Source organism: Aotus nancymaae, unplaced genomic scaffold (genome assembly GCF_030222135.1).
Source record: "Aotus nancymaae isolate 86718 unplaced genomic scaffold, 86718_ANA_hifiasm-v0.15.2.pri h1tg000016l, whole genome shotgun sequence".
Taxonomy (NCBI): Eukaryota; Metazoa; Chordata; class Mammalia; order Primates; family Aotidae; genus Aotus; species Aotus nancymaae.
The window spans coordinates 59,315,658-59,332,747 of NW_026988428.1; positions in this window are offsets into that span (position 1 = coordinate 59,315,658).

The window sequence follows — 17,090 nt, forward strand, 5'->3', positions numbered from 1 at the left end:
GCACTCTTACAATGGCTAAGATAGAAAATTTCATTTTTTTTTTTTTTTTGCCACACAATAATTTAAAAAAATTAAAGCTTCAGTAAATATGAATTGAGCATGTTTCCCTGTGCCATGTCCTGTGGTAGGGTGGTACCATCAAAGGCCATTTGGGAAGAGCAGGAAGAAACCATTGACATATTTTGAAAAGTTTCTTTAAGACAGGGTCTTGCTCTGTTGCCCAGGCTGGGGTGCAGTGGTGTATTCATAGCTCACTGCATCCTGGAACTCCTGGGCTCAAGTGATTCTCCTGCCTCCACATCCTGAGTAGCTAGTACTACGGCCACATGCCACTCCCCCAGGCTAACTTTTAAAATTTTTGTAGAGATGAGGTCTTGCCATGTTGCCCAGGCCAGTCTTGAACTCCTGGCCTCAAGAGATCTTCTGCCTTGGCTTCCCAAAGTGTTGGAATCATACGCCTGAAACACTGTGCCCAGCCAGTCATTGAAATTTTAAAGCAGGAAAACAGAAACAGTGTAACATCGATTAGAAGAACAGAAAATTATATGTACTACAACTATGCAAAAACATGCTGATGAAGGAAAACATGGAAAGGAATGAGCTTATGGGTGATATTTGTCTCCATTAAAAAATGTCATTCTTGTTTTTGTCTCCTCTAATCCATAAAAGGAGTGGCCAGCAAAGCCACACAATCTGAAAGTTCTAAGAGAAAGGAGGGTGTTGCGCCTTTTATACCTACCTTTCTCTGGCTTACTCCTCCAGTCAGGCGAGTACAAGTTGGATTCAAGGCTGAGTGTCTCCTGTGCTGCCACCTTGTGGTCACTCCCAGGCTGTCAGCTGAATTTAAGAGTATGCCAATAACATGATTCATGTTAAATAATTAGAGCACAATTTATGAATGTGATTGAAATTATTCTGGCAAATAATCTTAAAATGTGTCTCTTAGATACTAGTCTTGTTGCAAGTGGTTGAGGATGAATCTTGTGACCTTCTAAAATCTCTTCCAGCTCTGTTTTATGTGGTTTAAATTAAAGAAAAAAACTTTTGAAACTCTGGAAATGTCATATTAACATGGCATAATTCATACTAAAATTTCAGTTGGTTTGCATTTTTAGAAAAATTCAATATTTAATAATAATGAAAAGACACTAGAGGTTTTACAAGACGAATGATGAGCTTTAGACATAGATATCATGACTAACATTTTTAAGTTGGCAAATTCAGTATTTTCTTTGGCAACCTGTTATTTTGCAACAAGAAACTTCTCAAAGTGAATGATCACATAGTCCTTAGATTCAAAAGTGGTGTATGTTGACCTTTTTGATATAAGAAAATCTGTGGTGCTTGCTAATTAGTAAATTTTAAATAATATGGCATGCAGCAAGTATTTTATTCCATATTTAGAACTATTTTATAACTAATGGGAAATGCTAATTTTTTCCAGAAGACAAATAGACCACACATATTAAATTAATGTAAGAAATCGCAAAATCTTTCCTTACGCATCTATTTTTTTCTTCTTTCCTTTTCCTATTTATTTATCAATTGTAAAGACTATGTAGCAAACTTTTCAACTTTTTAAATTCCCTAATGATATCTGAATTTACAAATTAATCTATATTTTAGGAAAGGGAGAGGCTCTTGACTCAGATTGCCTGCTTCCAATTCTGACACGACCTTTCTGGGCACATGTTCTTTGAACCAATGAGTTGAATGGTTTTCACTGCAAAATCAGACAAAACCCTACCTACTTCATAGGGGTTTTGAAGAATTAGATGAAATAATGTATACAATGCACGTGACAGTGCTCAGTACATAAGAAATGCTCACTTTTAGGCAATATTTCAAATCAGGAGAATCTGTGCTAATTAAAAAAGTATGTAATTATCACAGCATCATGGTACTCAGATCAGCGATGTGATTTCTTTAAAACGTGTGTGTGTAATGATCTATTTCTAGAAATGGTTTCTTAGGAGTTGTCATTTTGTTATTTAGTTGTTATTTTGAAGAAATTACTATCACATATGCATCTCACAGCCTGTTCTTCCTTAGATATGGATTCTACAGTGTTCAGAATAGAAACAAAATGAGTTTGACTCAGAACATGACCTGTTATGTTGTTGTAAAGTTTTAATTAAAAAGACAAAAAAAATTCAAATCCAAATATTACGTATCTAGAAGACTATTCATAATCTATAATATTTAAAACCACTTCTCATACATCAGTGCTAGGTAAAGCTTTAATAACTCTTGACTTAGCATTTTTAATTAAAATTTAAAAATCATTTTGATAAACAGGACTTTAAATACCATTTAAGTTTCTTTAGAGAATTGATTATTGTCCACCATGTTGTTGTTTGATTGGAGAAATAGAACAACTGAGGAATCTTTTATGATATTCTGTACCAGAATTAAAAAAAAATGGTACAAATTAGATACAAAAACCAGAGAGATGCAGAGAACAGCTCAGAGTCAAGAGCAGAGAATGAGGAATTATCTATCTATGGAGTGTTCTTGAAGGCGATGTTGGCAAAGCTCTGGATTGTTGGATTCACTGTCATGGACAATCAGTGAACCTCTGAGTCAGTATATTAGCCTCTTTCTTCTTTTGTTTATTTTCATTTTTTTTGAGACAGGGTTCTCACTTTGTCACCCAAGCTGGAGTGCAGTGGCACAATCTCAGCTTCCAGGCTCAAGTGATCCTCACACCTCAGCTTCCTGAGTAGCTAGGACCACAGGCATGCACCATTATACCTGACTAATTTTTTTTTGTAGAGGTGAAGTCTCACTATGTTGCCCAGGCTGATCTAGAATTCCTGAACTCAAGTGATTCATCTGCCTTAACATCCTAAAGTGATGGGATTACAGGTGTGAACCACTGCATCTGGTCAGTATATCAGCCTCTTATCAAAGACTGAGGTTGGTCAGAAGAATCTTGATGGATGGAGAATATGGAGTGAGCAGAAATGCAGAATCTGAAATACATGGTGTGGTCTGACTGAAGAAAGAGGGTGTGAATGGTGCAGGTACCGCTGCTAAACATCAGAATTAAACCTCAGGTCCAAATGTTCTCACCCAGATTTGGTGATGCTGAGAATAGGGATGTTCTGTGCATGCACAAAGCTGCTATGTTCCTTTCATTAATTCAGCCATATTTATTCAGCGTATGTGGCAGAAACCGTTCAAGAAACTAGGGAACATGACACAGTTCTTGCCTCAAGGAGCTTAGTGGGTGACAACTATGTGAACATACAATCACAGAACAGTGTGATAAGTGCTGGACAGGTAATACAGCAGAATGCTTAGAATGGGGACTTTGGCATTGTCTGGACTCAGCATCTTGCAATGTAAACTTGGAGAGTTGCTTGACCTTCTAAGCTTCAGATTTCTTATCCAGAAAATGGAGGCATTAACAAAACCTATTATATTTGGGTTCTTATGGGATTTACATGCTATGATGCCAGCCAAGTTCTTAGCATAATCCTGACTCATGGTGGTGGGGATCCTGGAGGTGGGGAACCTAATAGATGTTAGCTATTGTGAGGAAAAGCACAGCGCCATGGGGCTCACTACATGAGAAATAGTGAGTTCAAAGTAGGCGTAATGGAAGATGTGAGTAAGACAACGCACCGAGGAGTTAGCCTGACAAAGGGAAGCACACGTGGAAGGCTGGGGAGGAGTGTTCAGAGGGGAAGAATTCTAGAGGTGGGAGAACGAAAGGCGTGTTAAAGGAACTAAAAATAACAGAGAAATGAACATAAAACGGATTCTGGAGAGAGAGAAAGGGCTTTGATTCTGCAAGGTTGCATATGTCAGAGAGTTCTCGAGACTCACCAAGCACACACCTACCTCATGGACATCAGCTTGATATTCCTTCTGCCTGGGATGCTGCTCCCCACATGCCTCTTTCCCTTGCTTCCTTCAGGCCTTTGCTCAGATGTTTTCATATCAGGGAAGTCTTCCTTGACCACCCTGCATAAAATAGGATTTAAGCTGCATAGGGCGGTAGTGAAATAGGCAGATTCAGGAGTCCGGCTGCTGGGACTTATATCCCAATGCTGCCCTTTCCTGCAGCAAATTACTTCACCTTGTTACACTTTAGCTTCCTCATGTGTAAAATGAGTATAAAATTGGTACTGATGCACAGAGGTGCTATAAGGATGAAATGAATTAATAGACGTTGAATCTTGAGAAGATCGCCTGGCACATAATAAGTACTCAGTAAGTATCTGTTGCTGTGATAATGTTATTCCAAATAGTAAATAGAGCATGCAATCAAGGCTATTACACAGTTAAAGCTAACACCCTGTTCAGTCTGGTCAGTGTTCTGCGCAAACTGCTGGGACCTAGAGTTCTACGAGGGGGATGATTTTGTGGCTGATGTAATTTTGCTTTTGTTACTGTAATTAGAAAGAATATTAAGCACATCAAAAGATGTATAGAAGTATATAATGAATATCTTTATGTCCACCACTCAGCTTAAGAAATGAAATGTTACAGACTGGGAATAATGGCTCATGCCTATAATCCCAGCACTTTGGGAGGCTGAGGTGGGCAGATCTTTTGAGATCAGGAGTTCGAGACCAGCCTGGCCAACATGGCAAAATGCCATCTCTACTAAAAATACAAAAATTAGCCGGGCATGGTGGTGGGCATCTGTAATCCCAGCAACTTGGAGGCTGAGGCAGGAGAATCATTTAAACCTGGGAGGTGGAGGTTGCAGTGAGCTGAGATCATGCTGCCGCACTCCACCCTGGGTGATAGAGTGAGACTCTGTCTCAAAAAAAAAAAAAAAAAAAGAAATAACAAATACAATGTTACAAATGAAAGAATCTTAAGGTGTTTTGGTTCTGATTTCTTTATTATTGTCCAACATTAAAAACTTTTTTCTAAGTGAGCCTCTGGGAAGCTACTTCTATGGAGTTTCACAGGTATTAGATGGGGAAAAGTTTGGGAGACTGGGTTCAAGTTAGTTTGAGAAATACTGATTTTAATAAAGTAAAATGGGGTTATTTTCTTCAAGATAACTCAAAGGCTTTCAAACTGAACACAGGAACCTCCTTTTTATGCCATGCCTTTTGTGACTATGTTTTATGCACAAACAGTTTTGGAAACAACCCATCTGTGTTGTATTACTGTATCAACTCCAGAAAGTACCAATCACCTGATTGTTTTCACATCACTCAAAGAGGACAAATTAATTTTAAAAACTGAGTTAAAAAATAGGGGTTGATAATTAATAGCCTTAGTGCCAAGAAGATCAGAAGCAAATGGGTAGTTCAGCTTTAATAACCATGGAGTTATGGCCTAATAGTTACATTCCAATTTTCTCTATACTCTTGCTATTTCGTTCCATCCATATTTTCCTTGATCTTGATCTTTATGTATTTTTAATTGTCATTGTAACAATTTTTTATTGTTATTGTAATCTCTCCCAAATCCCTTGTAGAACAAGGCAAGGAATACATTCGTTAAACTCAAATGAAATATACCTCATTGTCTTCAGGCAAAAATGCTAAATATTACAATGCTGATTTAATAACTATATTGGACATTTCTTTTGGTTACTTCCAAATTTAACATTGATTAATACTGATACTAGGCCTTTGGTATTGACGTAAGCCAGAAATTGGACTATAGCCACACCATACTTATAAATGTAGTCATTTCAAGGTTATGTGGTGGTAGAAGTCTGGGTCAGTGATGATCTGATGGATTGGAAGATGGGTGGGGAAAAACTTCTTGGAGCAGCTGGTCCCTGAGCTGTGATTTAAAGAGGAGAAACTTGTGGTTTGGTTGTTGTTCCATAGATATGGAAAAAATTGAGCAAAGGCTCACAGCCAGGAGAGGAAGAGCCAGTGGAAGGAACCACATGACAATAAATTTAGTTGGTGTGGAAGGTGAAGGCTAGGTTAGAGTAGGAGATGAAAACAAAGAGGGTGGGTCAAGCTGGGAGAGGCCTTTGAAAGAAATACTTGGAAAATTGTGTTTGATTCAAAGCGTAATAGGAAGTCAATGTAAGTTCATGAGAGGATATGGTCAAAATGATGAACAAGGAAAACAAAAAGAAAAAAGGAGTGACTTTGGAAATTGTAGTCCTACAGACACGATCTACGTACTGGGAAATATTGTACAATGTATTTGAAAACAAGTAAACCATATTTGTTGAATGGGTGGAGTGAGTTGAATGCAATGGTGAGTGAATACATGGGTATGCTGAGGGAGGTGGCTTCTGGAACCCAGGCAGTAAGTGCCCATAATCAGGAAGGTGGCTTGTCAGAGACTCTGTGTGAACGTCAAGAGGAATAACAACTATGATGATTATGTACATACATACGTAGATAATATCGGGCACTACTCACCACTCTGATGAAACTGTAATGTAACAGGTGAGGTAGATAAAGCCCTTGCCTTTAGGAAGCTTAAAATCTTAGAAGATTTTAAGATTATAAGATTATAATTATAATTAAGCTTAAAAGCAATAATTCATACTCATTCAATAAGTTCTTACTGAGCACATAATACTGGCCAGGATATGCCATGTGCTGGTGGTGGAATAAAAGATACAGTTCTTATGAAACTTACAGTCCATCAGGACATAAACAGGTAGGCAGGTAATTAACATCAGTGTAAAGAGAGTCTCTAGGAAAAAGACAGAGAGCCAGAGCTAGACTGAAGGGGTGGACTAAACATGCAGAGGAGTGAGTTGTGTTTCTAGAACTAGGGGGACTGTACTATTTTGATAAACATTTCAGAGGAGAGTGGAGAGCAGGGGAGCTCTCCAAGAAGCATGCCCAAATAGCAATAATGGATCATTAAATTCCTTTCTAAAGAGGTTGAGGCTGATAGTCTTCAGGGCTTTTCTTTTGCTGAACTGGAGATTCAAATCTGATGCTAGAGGGAAAGGTTTCACAGGCCACAGAAGAGAAGCTGATTGCTGGCTGCCCTAGGAGCTCCCTCTCTACTCTTTCCCCACATAGCATATGGCTTCTCCTCTATACAAATATAATTGATTTGAAGAGGCACTCATGGTTGGCTTGCAGTTCTTGATCTTGATTCCATTCTGCAGTGTGCTATGGGAGCATGAAATTGGGGCGCTTATCCCATTTTGTTGGGCTGGGGAGAGGGGTGGACAGTGCTTGATGATGTCATAGTTCAGAATGATTGAAAAAAAGAACTATGATCCCAGGGGGCAGCTGCCAGAGAAGCCTTGGAAGGAGTGTGGCAACAAGAAACCCAGGAGAAACTACCTGAATTAAACCTGTCTTAATATGTATGAATAGTGTGGTGTTCCCTCTTTATCCTGCTTATCTTTGTGCTTTCAAATGATCTGTTAGTGCAGCTTGGCCACTCACAGGCGTTCTCTGAAGAAGCTAGGTGCTGTTGGTGAAGAAGTGAAAGAAAAAATCAGAACTCAGGCTTATTGTTCAGAGCCCTTGGATCCAAGCAACAGAGCCTAAGTAAAGTAGGTTATGAACAAGGAGGTGGCTCCTCCTCCATCCCCCCTCCCCACCCATATAACTAAAAGTCTTAGGAATGGGTGTGCAATGGACTAAATGTTTTGTTGTTTTTTTCATATGTTGAAACCCTAATCTCCAGTGTGATGGTATTAGGAAGTGGGGCCTTTGGAAGACAATTAGGTCTTGAGGATGAAACCCTCATAAAAGGGATAAATGCTCTTATAAGAAGAGGCAGGAAGGTGAGCTGGCCCTCTTTCTGCCATGTGAGGATACAAGGCGAAGCTGGCTGTCTTCAATCTGGAAGAGGGCCTTTATAGAACCCAAACACACTGGCACCCTGACCTCAGACTTCCCAGTCTCCAAGACCATAAGAAATAAATATTTATTGTTTCTGCCACTCAGTATATGGTAATTTGTTAGAGGAGCCTGAACTGACTAAAACAAGGTGGAGGAGGTGCTTAAGCCATGGTGTCAGGATCATCTTTTTCTCTTTAAGCCATGGTGTCAGGATCATCTTTTTCTCTTTAAGCCATGGTGTCAGGATCATCTTTTTCTCTTTCTTGTCTCTGCTTTTCTTTGACACTCAGCTTCTTTTCCTCTTTTCCTGGACAACTTCTTTCAAGCAGCTGGGGAGATGATGAACAAGAAAAATGCAAACATTTTTCATACAATTCAAGATTGCAAAGGAAGCAGGATCATCATTCTCATTACGCTCAGCAGGAAAGTCAAGGGAAAACTCTGACTGGCTAATTTGATTATGTGCTCCTTCCTGAACCATCATTATGGTTAAGGATAATGGAGTTTCCCGACCCAAGTCTGGGTCATTTCCTACTTCGTGGACTGGAAGGTTGCATTAACTCTCCTATCCCTGAAAAACACATGATTTAAAGAAAAAGAGTGGCTCCGTCAAGGGGAAAATACTGCTAATAAAAGATAATTTTTTAGAATGTAAAATCATAAAGGAGGGGGGCATGGTGGGTCACACCTATAATCCTTGCACTTTAGGAGGCCGAGGAGGGTAGATCACCTGAGGTTAGGAGTTTGAGAACAGGCTGGTCAACATGGTGAAACCCCGTCTCTACTAATAATACAAACATTAGCTGGGCATGGTGGCACATGCCTGTAATCCCAGCTACTCAGGAGGCTGAGGCATGAGAATTGCTTGAACCCAGGAGGCAGAGGTTGCAGTGAGCCGAGATTGCACCACTGTACTCCAGCCTGGGTGACAGAGTAAAACTGAGTCTAAAAAAAAAAATAGTAAAATCATGGGCCAGATATGGTGGCGCATGCCTGTAATCCTAGCACTTTGGGATGCTGAGGCAGGCGGATCACTGGAGGTCAGGAGTTCGAGATCAGTCTGGCCAATATGGAGAAACCCTGTTTCCACTAAAAATACAAAAATTAGCCAGATGTGGTGGCCAGCACTTGTAATCTCAGCTACTCGGGAGGCTGAGACAGGAGAATCGTTTGAACCTGGGAGGCGGAGGTTGCAGTGAGTTGAGATTGTGCCATTGCACTCCAGCCTGGGCGACAGAGCGAGACTTCGTCTCAGGAAAAAAAAAATGTAAAATCATGACTCTGATACAGATACATAAATGAACATATATAAAAGATTTATTATATTCACTAATCAATGATAAAACCAATGTTACAACTGCTTCAAAAAAGAAACTGATTTAGGGATATTGAAATAAATGTGCAAATGGAAGCAAAACTATTTTTTCCAGAGTGGGTGGGAAATAATCAAACCTTTATCAAATAGGAACAAAATTACAGATAAAAATCATTTTGCGTTCCTATCAATTACCTAAAAGTCACAGAGTTGTAAATAGCTCCCACAGTGTCAGAATCTGATAACCTAGAGGGGTTTCCTCTAGAGTGTAGTTGCATAGTTTTCAACTGGAAGCACAAATATTTTGCCTACACCAGGCAGACAAACAACATGTGTTCACTAAACAAGGGACGTAGTATTTGAGAGAGAAATATTTCCCCTTGTAATTCCAGGTGGTACCAGCAGAAAGCTTACCTAAATTCAGTTACCATAGGTAACGCATTGCTTCATGGAAATAGGGTCTCTGCTTCAGTTGTCTCTGTGTCGTCTGGACCTAACACATGAGAGACATTTATGACATGTATGAGACGAATGTTGAATAGTGCACCTGCCATGGGGACTTCCTCTGGAACAATAGAAAAGTGTCCCCACCTTTATGTTGCTCATACATGCCCTTGAACCATTTCTACAGCTCTTAGTTCTCAGTGAGCAGAAAAGCCCTGTCATTTTTTGCTACAAATTATTCTGCATGTATGTAAAACATTAGAAACTTGGATTTGGGGATTTGTATTATAGATTACTCAAGGTTAATTTTGGTTCTACAGAGATATTATTTCTGTGGTGGTTGGCTATAGTAACACTACACAAGCATGAAGAATTGTTGTTATTGTAACTACAGTAAACTACATTGTAATGAAAGTAAAAAAAAAAAAACCCAATAACAGTAAAAGATGATAGGAACTGGGATTTGCATTAAACTAAGTCTATGTTGAATGTGAGCAAATGGAACTTACGACTACATTGAATAAGATTTTCCAGGGCATCTAGTTACTTCCAACCAATTAGATACATATTTATTAGATCATAAGCAGCTGCTAGGCCAACCCTCAAGGAAAAACATCAATTCAATAGGAAACAACAGCTAAAAATGTATAAGGAATAAGAAAAGAGAAAATAAGCAATGGTGTGTTGTGTGTGTGTGTGTGTGTTTGTTGTTGTTTGTCTCACTGTTGCCTAGGTTGGAGTTTAGTGGTGAGATCTTGGCTCACTGCAACCTCTGTCTTCTGGGTTCAAGCAGTTCTCTTTCCTCAGCTTCCTGAGTAGCTGAGACTACAAGCGTGCACTACCACACCCGGCTATATATATATATATATATATATTTTTTTTTTTTTTGTAGAGACAAGAGTTTCACTATGTTGGCCAGGCTGGTCTCAAACTCCTGACCTCTTGATCCGCTGCCTTGGCCTCCCAAGGTGTTGGGATTACAGGCATGAGTCATTGTGCCTGGCCTCGAAACAGTTGACAATTGGATTGAGAGCTATGAAAATGGAAGAATAGATAACAGATTTTTAAAGGTAGGAAGTTTCTCAGAGGGAAATCTGGGGAGAACTCAAGCAGCTTGTGTCGACAATGCTTTTGAAACAAGTCAAGCCAGCACCTCTATGAGGTGGTGTCTGATCTTACCCCCTATGCCCAGCTGATTTCTAAATGGAAAGAAGCTGAAACTCACATCAGGCCCGGCCTTTTTTCCCCAGAGTGCCCTCCTACAATGAAAGGCATTCTTCTTCCCTAATCGAGTCGATTCCAATGGAAACCTTTTCTTTCCTCTTTTCTGTGTAATTTAAAAATAAATAAGTCTCCAAAAGCCAATCTAGAGATGAAAACCCATTGAAGAGAAATGATGGACGCGCTTGTTGCTGGCTCCTGTGTGGGCAGTGCACACAGAGTGGGCACACACTTCTGTTAGCTGGAGAAAGCATGAACTGCTGAAATTATTTCTGACTGCTAAATGAAGGAGGAAAGCTGCTCTGCAATGTGCCAAGTGTTCACATAGAAAATCAGCATACCCCAGGGAAGGGAGGAGGGAGTGCGAGACGCAGAAAAACTGAATATTGGAGTTTTGGAGCAGGTTGAGAGGTAACAGGAGGGGAAAGATTTCATCTCTGAGGTGGTCCCATTTTAAATCTGCTTCAGCCTTCTTACAGAAAGTGGCTCTCTGTATATCTTAACACACCCGCCTGCCAGCCAGCGCTTCCTCGCCTTCCTCTGCCACATTTCTTTTAAAGCAACAGCTGCCCATTCATGGGCCTCGGCAAACACCTGGGCTTCTTGCCTGTGTGTGTGTGTGTGTGTGTGTGTGTGTGTGTGTGTGTGTGTGTGTGAGAGAGAGAGAGAGAGAGAGAGAGCATGCAAGAGAGCATTTTAGAGCTTTGTGGAATCTAAGGTGGCAGTCAGCCTTACAAGAGGCTGGAAGGACAGAAGCTGGTAAAATGATGCCCCCACCGGGAAACAGAGGACTGAAGCAAAACAGGATTGTCTCAGACCTCTGATTGCCTTCAACTTGCCGACAGCAGGACAAAAATAGTTTTGTCTAGAAGATGTTTATTCTAAAGCAAGCTTTTCTGCAATATTTGCAAGCTATGGTGCAGAAGTACAAACTCTGAAGTCAGGTGGAACTTACTGTGAATCCCATCTCAGCCACTTACAAACTGCATGGTGTTGGGCAAGCTGTCTAATTTGTCCCTGGCAAAGTTGCATCATCTGTAAAATGTAAACAAAGAATATCTTTCTCACAGGATGCTTGGAAGAATTAGATGGGATAGAGTATAGCATAATTCAGGTTAGAAAACAGTAAGTCTTTGCTCTATTATTTGTTGGCTAGGCATTATACTGACTTATTCTTTCTGACATAATAATTATTCTCATGTCGTTAAAAGATGTTATTCTAAAATACAATTTATAATTCTTGAGGAAGATGGCAATGAAGAATCTCTTACTATGTCATATGAAGAAAACACTATTCTCCCTAAGAAAACCAGCTGGCTTTCAGTTTCTTCCACCTATGAAGAACCATGATACCTGGTTTAATATATTCTTTGAATTCTGCATTGACTCAAGGGCTCTACTAAAACCCCTGATGAATGGAAGAAAGAGTAATGTGAATATGGGGTTACCAAATTTAATGTGGCATGGCTTGTTACTGTTTTGCATTTATTTTGTAGAACACAGAACACATCAGAGCCACTTCCCAGCAGCTTTTCAATGACAACCCAGGGAGCTGTGACCATCAATTACCTTACTCAAATGAAGGATAGATGGACTATTTTACTTTCAGACCCCAAAGCAATGTAGATTTGGCAGGGAGTAGTCACCATTAAAACAATCCGTTTTTTAAGACGTGACACATTTTGTATTTGTCCCAATTTGCAAATGTCTTTAAGTTTGGAGGAAAATGTAAGGAAACTCTTTGAAAGATGTCTTGAAGCTTAATTAAAATGCAATTTGAAAATATATCCCTTATGCTTTGCACTTGTAAATATGAGCATATTAGGAACTTACATAGAGATGTGAAAGTTCTCATCCTGATGTTGGGTTGGGAAGTGTGTACATTAATCTTCTGTCAAAATCGCAGTGTGCCTCTTTTGCACAACTGAGCCCTATGGGTAACTTCTGTGCTGTGTATTCATAGGAAGAAAACCTGATATTTTAAATTCTCCTCCCTTCCTCTGGGAGGTTGCTGTATACTCAACACAAACCCTTACTTCTTGTAGTTACAGAGCTGGAAAAGTTCCCACTCAACCAGAGGCTGAAAAACAAAGCCACTCTGGTGAACAGTGGATAACTTAGAGCAGTTATTCGCTAAGCTTCTTGTTATTGGAATAAGAGAAGGGCGAAGGGCGTGCCATGGGAATCTGAAATACTCAAAACTTGGATTCATCTTCTATTTCCAGGATTTTTTTTGGTATATGTCTGCCTTTCAGTTGATTATACAGAAACTGAAAGAACTTTTAAATTTTGTTCAACAAATATTTATTGAGCACCTGCTACGTATGGATGTTGTTAAGTTGTATTGGATGCCATATGTGGAATAAAACAAGGCTCCTGCCCTTAAAAGTTCACAAGATCATTAGGCAATAACATCGACAACTTGGAAAGAACAGCTCTTCTCTTAAAGAGTTAACCCCATGACACATGATAGTATAATTGAAGCAATACCTTTAGTCTTTGTACTGTTAGTAGCTACTGGTGTTTAATACTTTACCTAAAATGTTTAACTGAATCTTTAGGAGTAACTCACCATATGGCAGCATTTTGCTAACTATATATAGAAACTTTCATAATAGTCTCGTACCTAACACCTTCTGGGTTGTGACATGAAGGGAAATGGCAAACATTTGTGCTTGGAATGTCTTTTACTCTTTATTTGAGGAAAGTGTGATGGCTCTGCTCTGCTAGGAACATTTCCTACCTGAAACTCTCAACAAAAGCGAACGCTTTACAAAAAGATGAACAGTCTGTGGATGTTGTTTCTGTCTACAACTGGTTCTGTTTTCCATGGGCTTTGTGGCCAAAGCGGGGAAAACTGCAGTTAAACTGTAAAATACTCTAATATTAAGTTCTAGATTATCCTAAAGTTAATACCCTGTGATGGTGTAAGTATTCCAGAATTTCTTACAAAAGGCCATAACTTGAGTTCTTTAAGTACATGGAGGTTATCTATTAAGCCATATTTCAGTATTTATTTGACGAATTGATCATATAATAAAATTGAAGTAATACCTTTTTGTTCTTGTTGGGTTCATTACACAGTATATTAAATAGGGCATTTTGAATTTTAAAAAGATTGATTTGATTCATTTTGTCCTTGTACTAACAATAGATGATGAAAAATTGAAACTAAATTGTTAGCCATCATGGTTACGGTAAGAAAGCATTAGATTTGCCTTTAAGTGTTTACCATCTTTAAGTTTTACTTCACAAGTAGCCTGTTCCTGAAAAGGAAAGAAGGAAGAGAGAACTTGGGGATTTATAGTTATCAATTATTACCGAAGGATTATTAATGTCATTATTGTCCTTAGTCATACCCTAGGTCCTCTGGGGGGTGCACAGGAAGTAAAATGCCTTTAAGAGTCTTTTGCTCCAGTGGGGAGATTGTACCATACATATAAATGAATCAACTAAATGCCGAAATGATCAAAAATCCTATGGATCCCTAGAAAAGGGAAAAAACACATAGGGAAAGATTAGGATGAGCTGAGTGTAAGTAGGATTATGTTTCTGGGAGGACTGTTCTAAGATTGAATTTACACTTTCGCTTAGGTCCCATAGTCTTCAAAATCGGTCTTATTTGGCTATGAAAAAAAAATGTAAGCCTACATTAGTAGGCAAATAAGGAAACTTGTGCTTAGCTTCACTTAAAAATTTGTTGGAAATGGTTTAACAACTAAGGACTCTTTAGAGGTTTAAGGCCAATACACTAAGCCTGCATAAAGCAAGCGGTTTGCAGTGCCTTAAAAACAGACATAACCACATTTTGCAAAACTCTATGAAGCAGTTTTGAAACTACATCTTAAGTGACACCGTACATGAAAAATAAGTTTTTCAAAAACTAGAAAATCTAGAAGAAATTGATAAATTCCTGGACACGTACACTCCCTCCCCAGACTAAACCAGGAAGAAGTTAAATCCCTGACTAGACCAATAACAAGTTCTGAAATTGAGGCAGTAATTAATAGCCTACCAACCAAAAGAAGCCCAGGACCAGATGGATTTACAACCAAATTCTGCCAGAGGTACAAAGAGGAGCTGGTACCATGCCTTCTGAAACTATTCCAAAGAATAGAAAAAGAGGTACTCCTCCCTAACTCATTTTATGAGGTCAGCATCATCCAGATACGAAAATCTGACAGAGACACAACAGAAAAAGAAAATTTCAGGCCAATATCCCTGATGAACAGCAATACAAAAATCCTCAATAAAATACTGGCAAACTGAATCCAGCAGTACATCAAAAACCTTACCTGCCACAATGAAATCAGCTTCATCCCTGAGATGCAAAGCTGGTTCAGCATATACAAATCAATAAACATAATCCATCACATAAACAACCAATGACAAAAACCACATGATTATCTCAATAGATGCAGAAGAGACCTTTGATAAAATTCAACACCTCTTCAGGCTAAAAACTCTCAATAAACTAGGTATTGATGGAACACATCTCAAAATAATAAGAGCTATTTATGACAGACACTTACAGCCAATATCTTACTGAATGGGCAAAAGCTGGAAGCATTCCTTTTGAAAACCAGCACAGGACGAGGATGCTCTCTCTCACCACTCCTATTCAACGTAGTATTGGAAGTTCTAGCCAGGGCAATTAGGTAAGAGAAAGAAATAAAAGGTATTCAAATAGAAAGAGAGGAAGTCAAATTGTCTCTGTTTGCAGATGACATAAATGTATATTTAGAAAACTTCATTGTTTCAGCCCAAAATTTCCTTAAGCTAATAAACAACTTCAGCAAAGTCTCAGGATATAAAATCAATGTTCAAAAATCACAAGCATTCCTATATACACCAATAACAGACAAACAGAGAGCCAAATCATGAGTGATTGGCTCACAATTGCTACAAAGAGCATAAAATACCTAGGAATACAACTTACAAGGGATGTGAAGGACCTCTTCAAGAAGAACTACAAACCACTGCTCAAGGAAATAAGAGAGGACACAAAAAAATGGAAAAACATTACATGTTCACGGATAGGAAGAATCCATATTGTGAAAATGGTCATACCACCCAAAGTAATTTATAGATTCAATGCTATCCCTGTCAAGCCACCATTGACTTTCTTCATAGAATTAGCAAAAACTTTAAATATCATATGGAATCAAAAAAGAGCCTGTATAGCCAAGACAATCCTAAGCAAAAAGAACAAACCTGGAGGCATCACGCTACCTGACTTGAAACTATACTATAAGGCTACAGTAATGAAAACAGCATGATACTGGTACCAAAACAGAGATATAGACCAATGGAACAGAACAGAGGCATCAGAAATAATGCCACACATCTGCAACCCTTCAATCTTTGATAAACCTGAGAAAAACAAGCCATGTGGAAAGGATTCCCTATTTAATAAGTGGTGTTGGGAAAACTGGCTAGCAGAAAACTGAAACTGGACCCCTTCCTTACATCTTATACAAAAAATTAACTCAAGATGGATTAAAGACTTAAACATAAGATCTAAAACCATAAAAACCCTAGAAGAAAACCTAGGCAATACCCTTCAGGACATAGGCATGGGCAAATACTTCATGACTAAAACACCAAAAGGAATGGCAACAGAAGCCAAAATTGACAAACGGGATCTCATTAAACTTAAGAACTTCTGCACAGCAAAAGAAACTATCATCAGAGTAGACAGGCAACCTACAGAATGGGAGAAAATTTTTACAAGCTATCCATCTGACAAAGGGCTAATATCCAGAATCTACAAAGAACTTTAAAAAAAAGAACCCCATCAAAAAGTGGGTGAAGTATATGAACAGGATATGAAAGGATGAGTTCATGTTCTTTGCAGAGACATGGATGAAGCTAGAAACCATCATTCTTAGCAAACTAAAACAGGAACAGAAAACCAAATGCTGCATGTTCTCACTTGTAAATGGGAGTTGAACAGTGAGAACACACGGACACAGGGAGGAGAACATCACACACTGGAGCCCAAGGGGCAGGGGAGTCAGGGACAGATAGCATTAGGAGAAATACCTAATGTAGATGATGGGTTGACAGGTGCAGCAAACCACCATGGCACGTGTAACCCATGTAACAAACCTGCACGTTCTGCCCATGTATCCCAGAACTTAAAGTATAATAATAAAAAAAAGTAAAAAAAAAATAACAGATGCTGGTGAGGTTGTGGAGAAAAAGGATCGCTTATACACTGTTGGTGGGGATGTAAATTAAATCAGCCATTGTAGAAGACAGTGTGGCAATTCCTTAAAGACCTAAAGACTGAAATACCACTCAACCCAGCAATCCCATTACTGGGTATATACTCAAAGGAATATAAATTG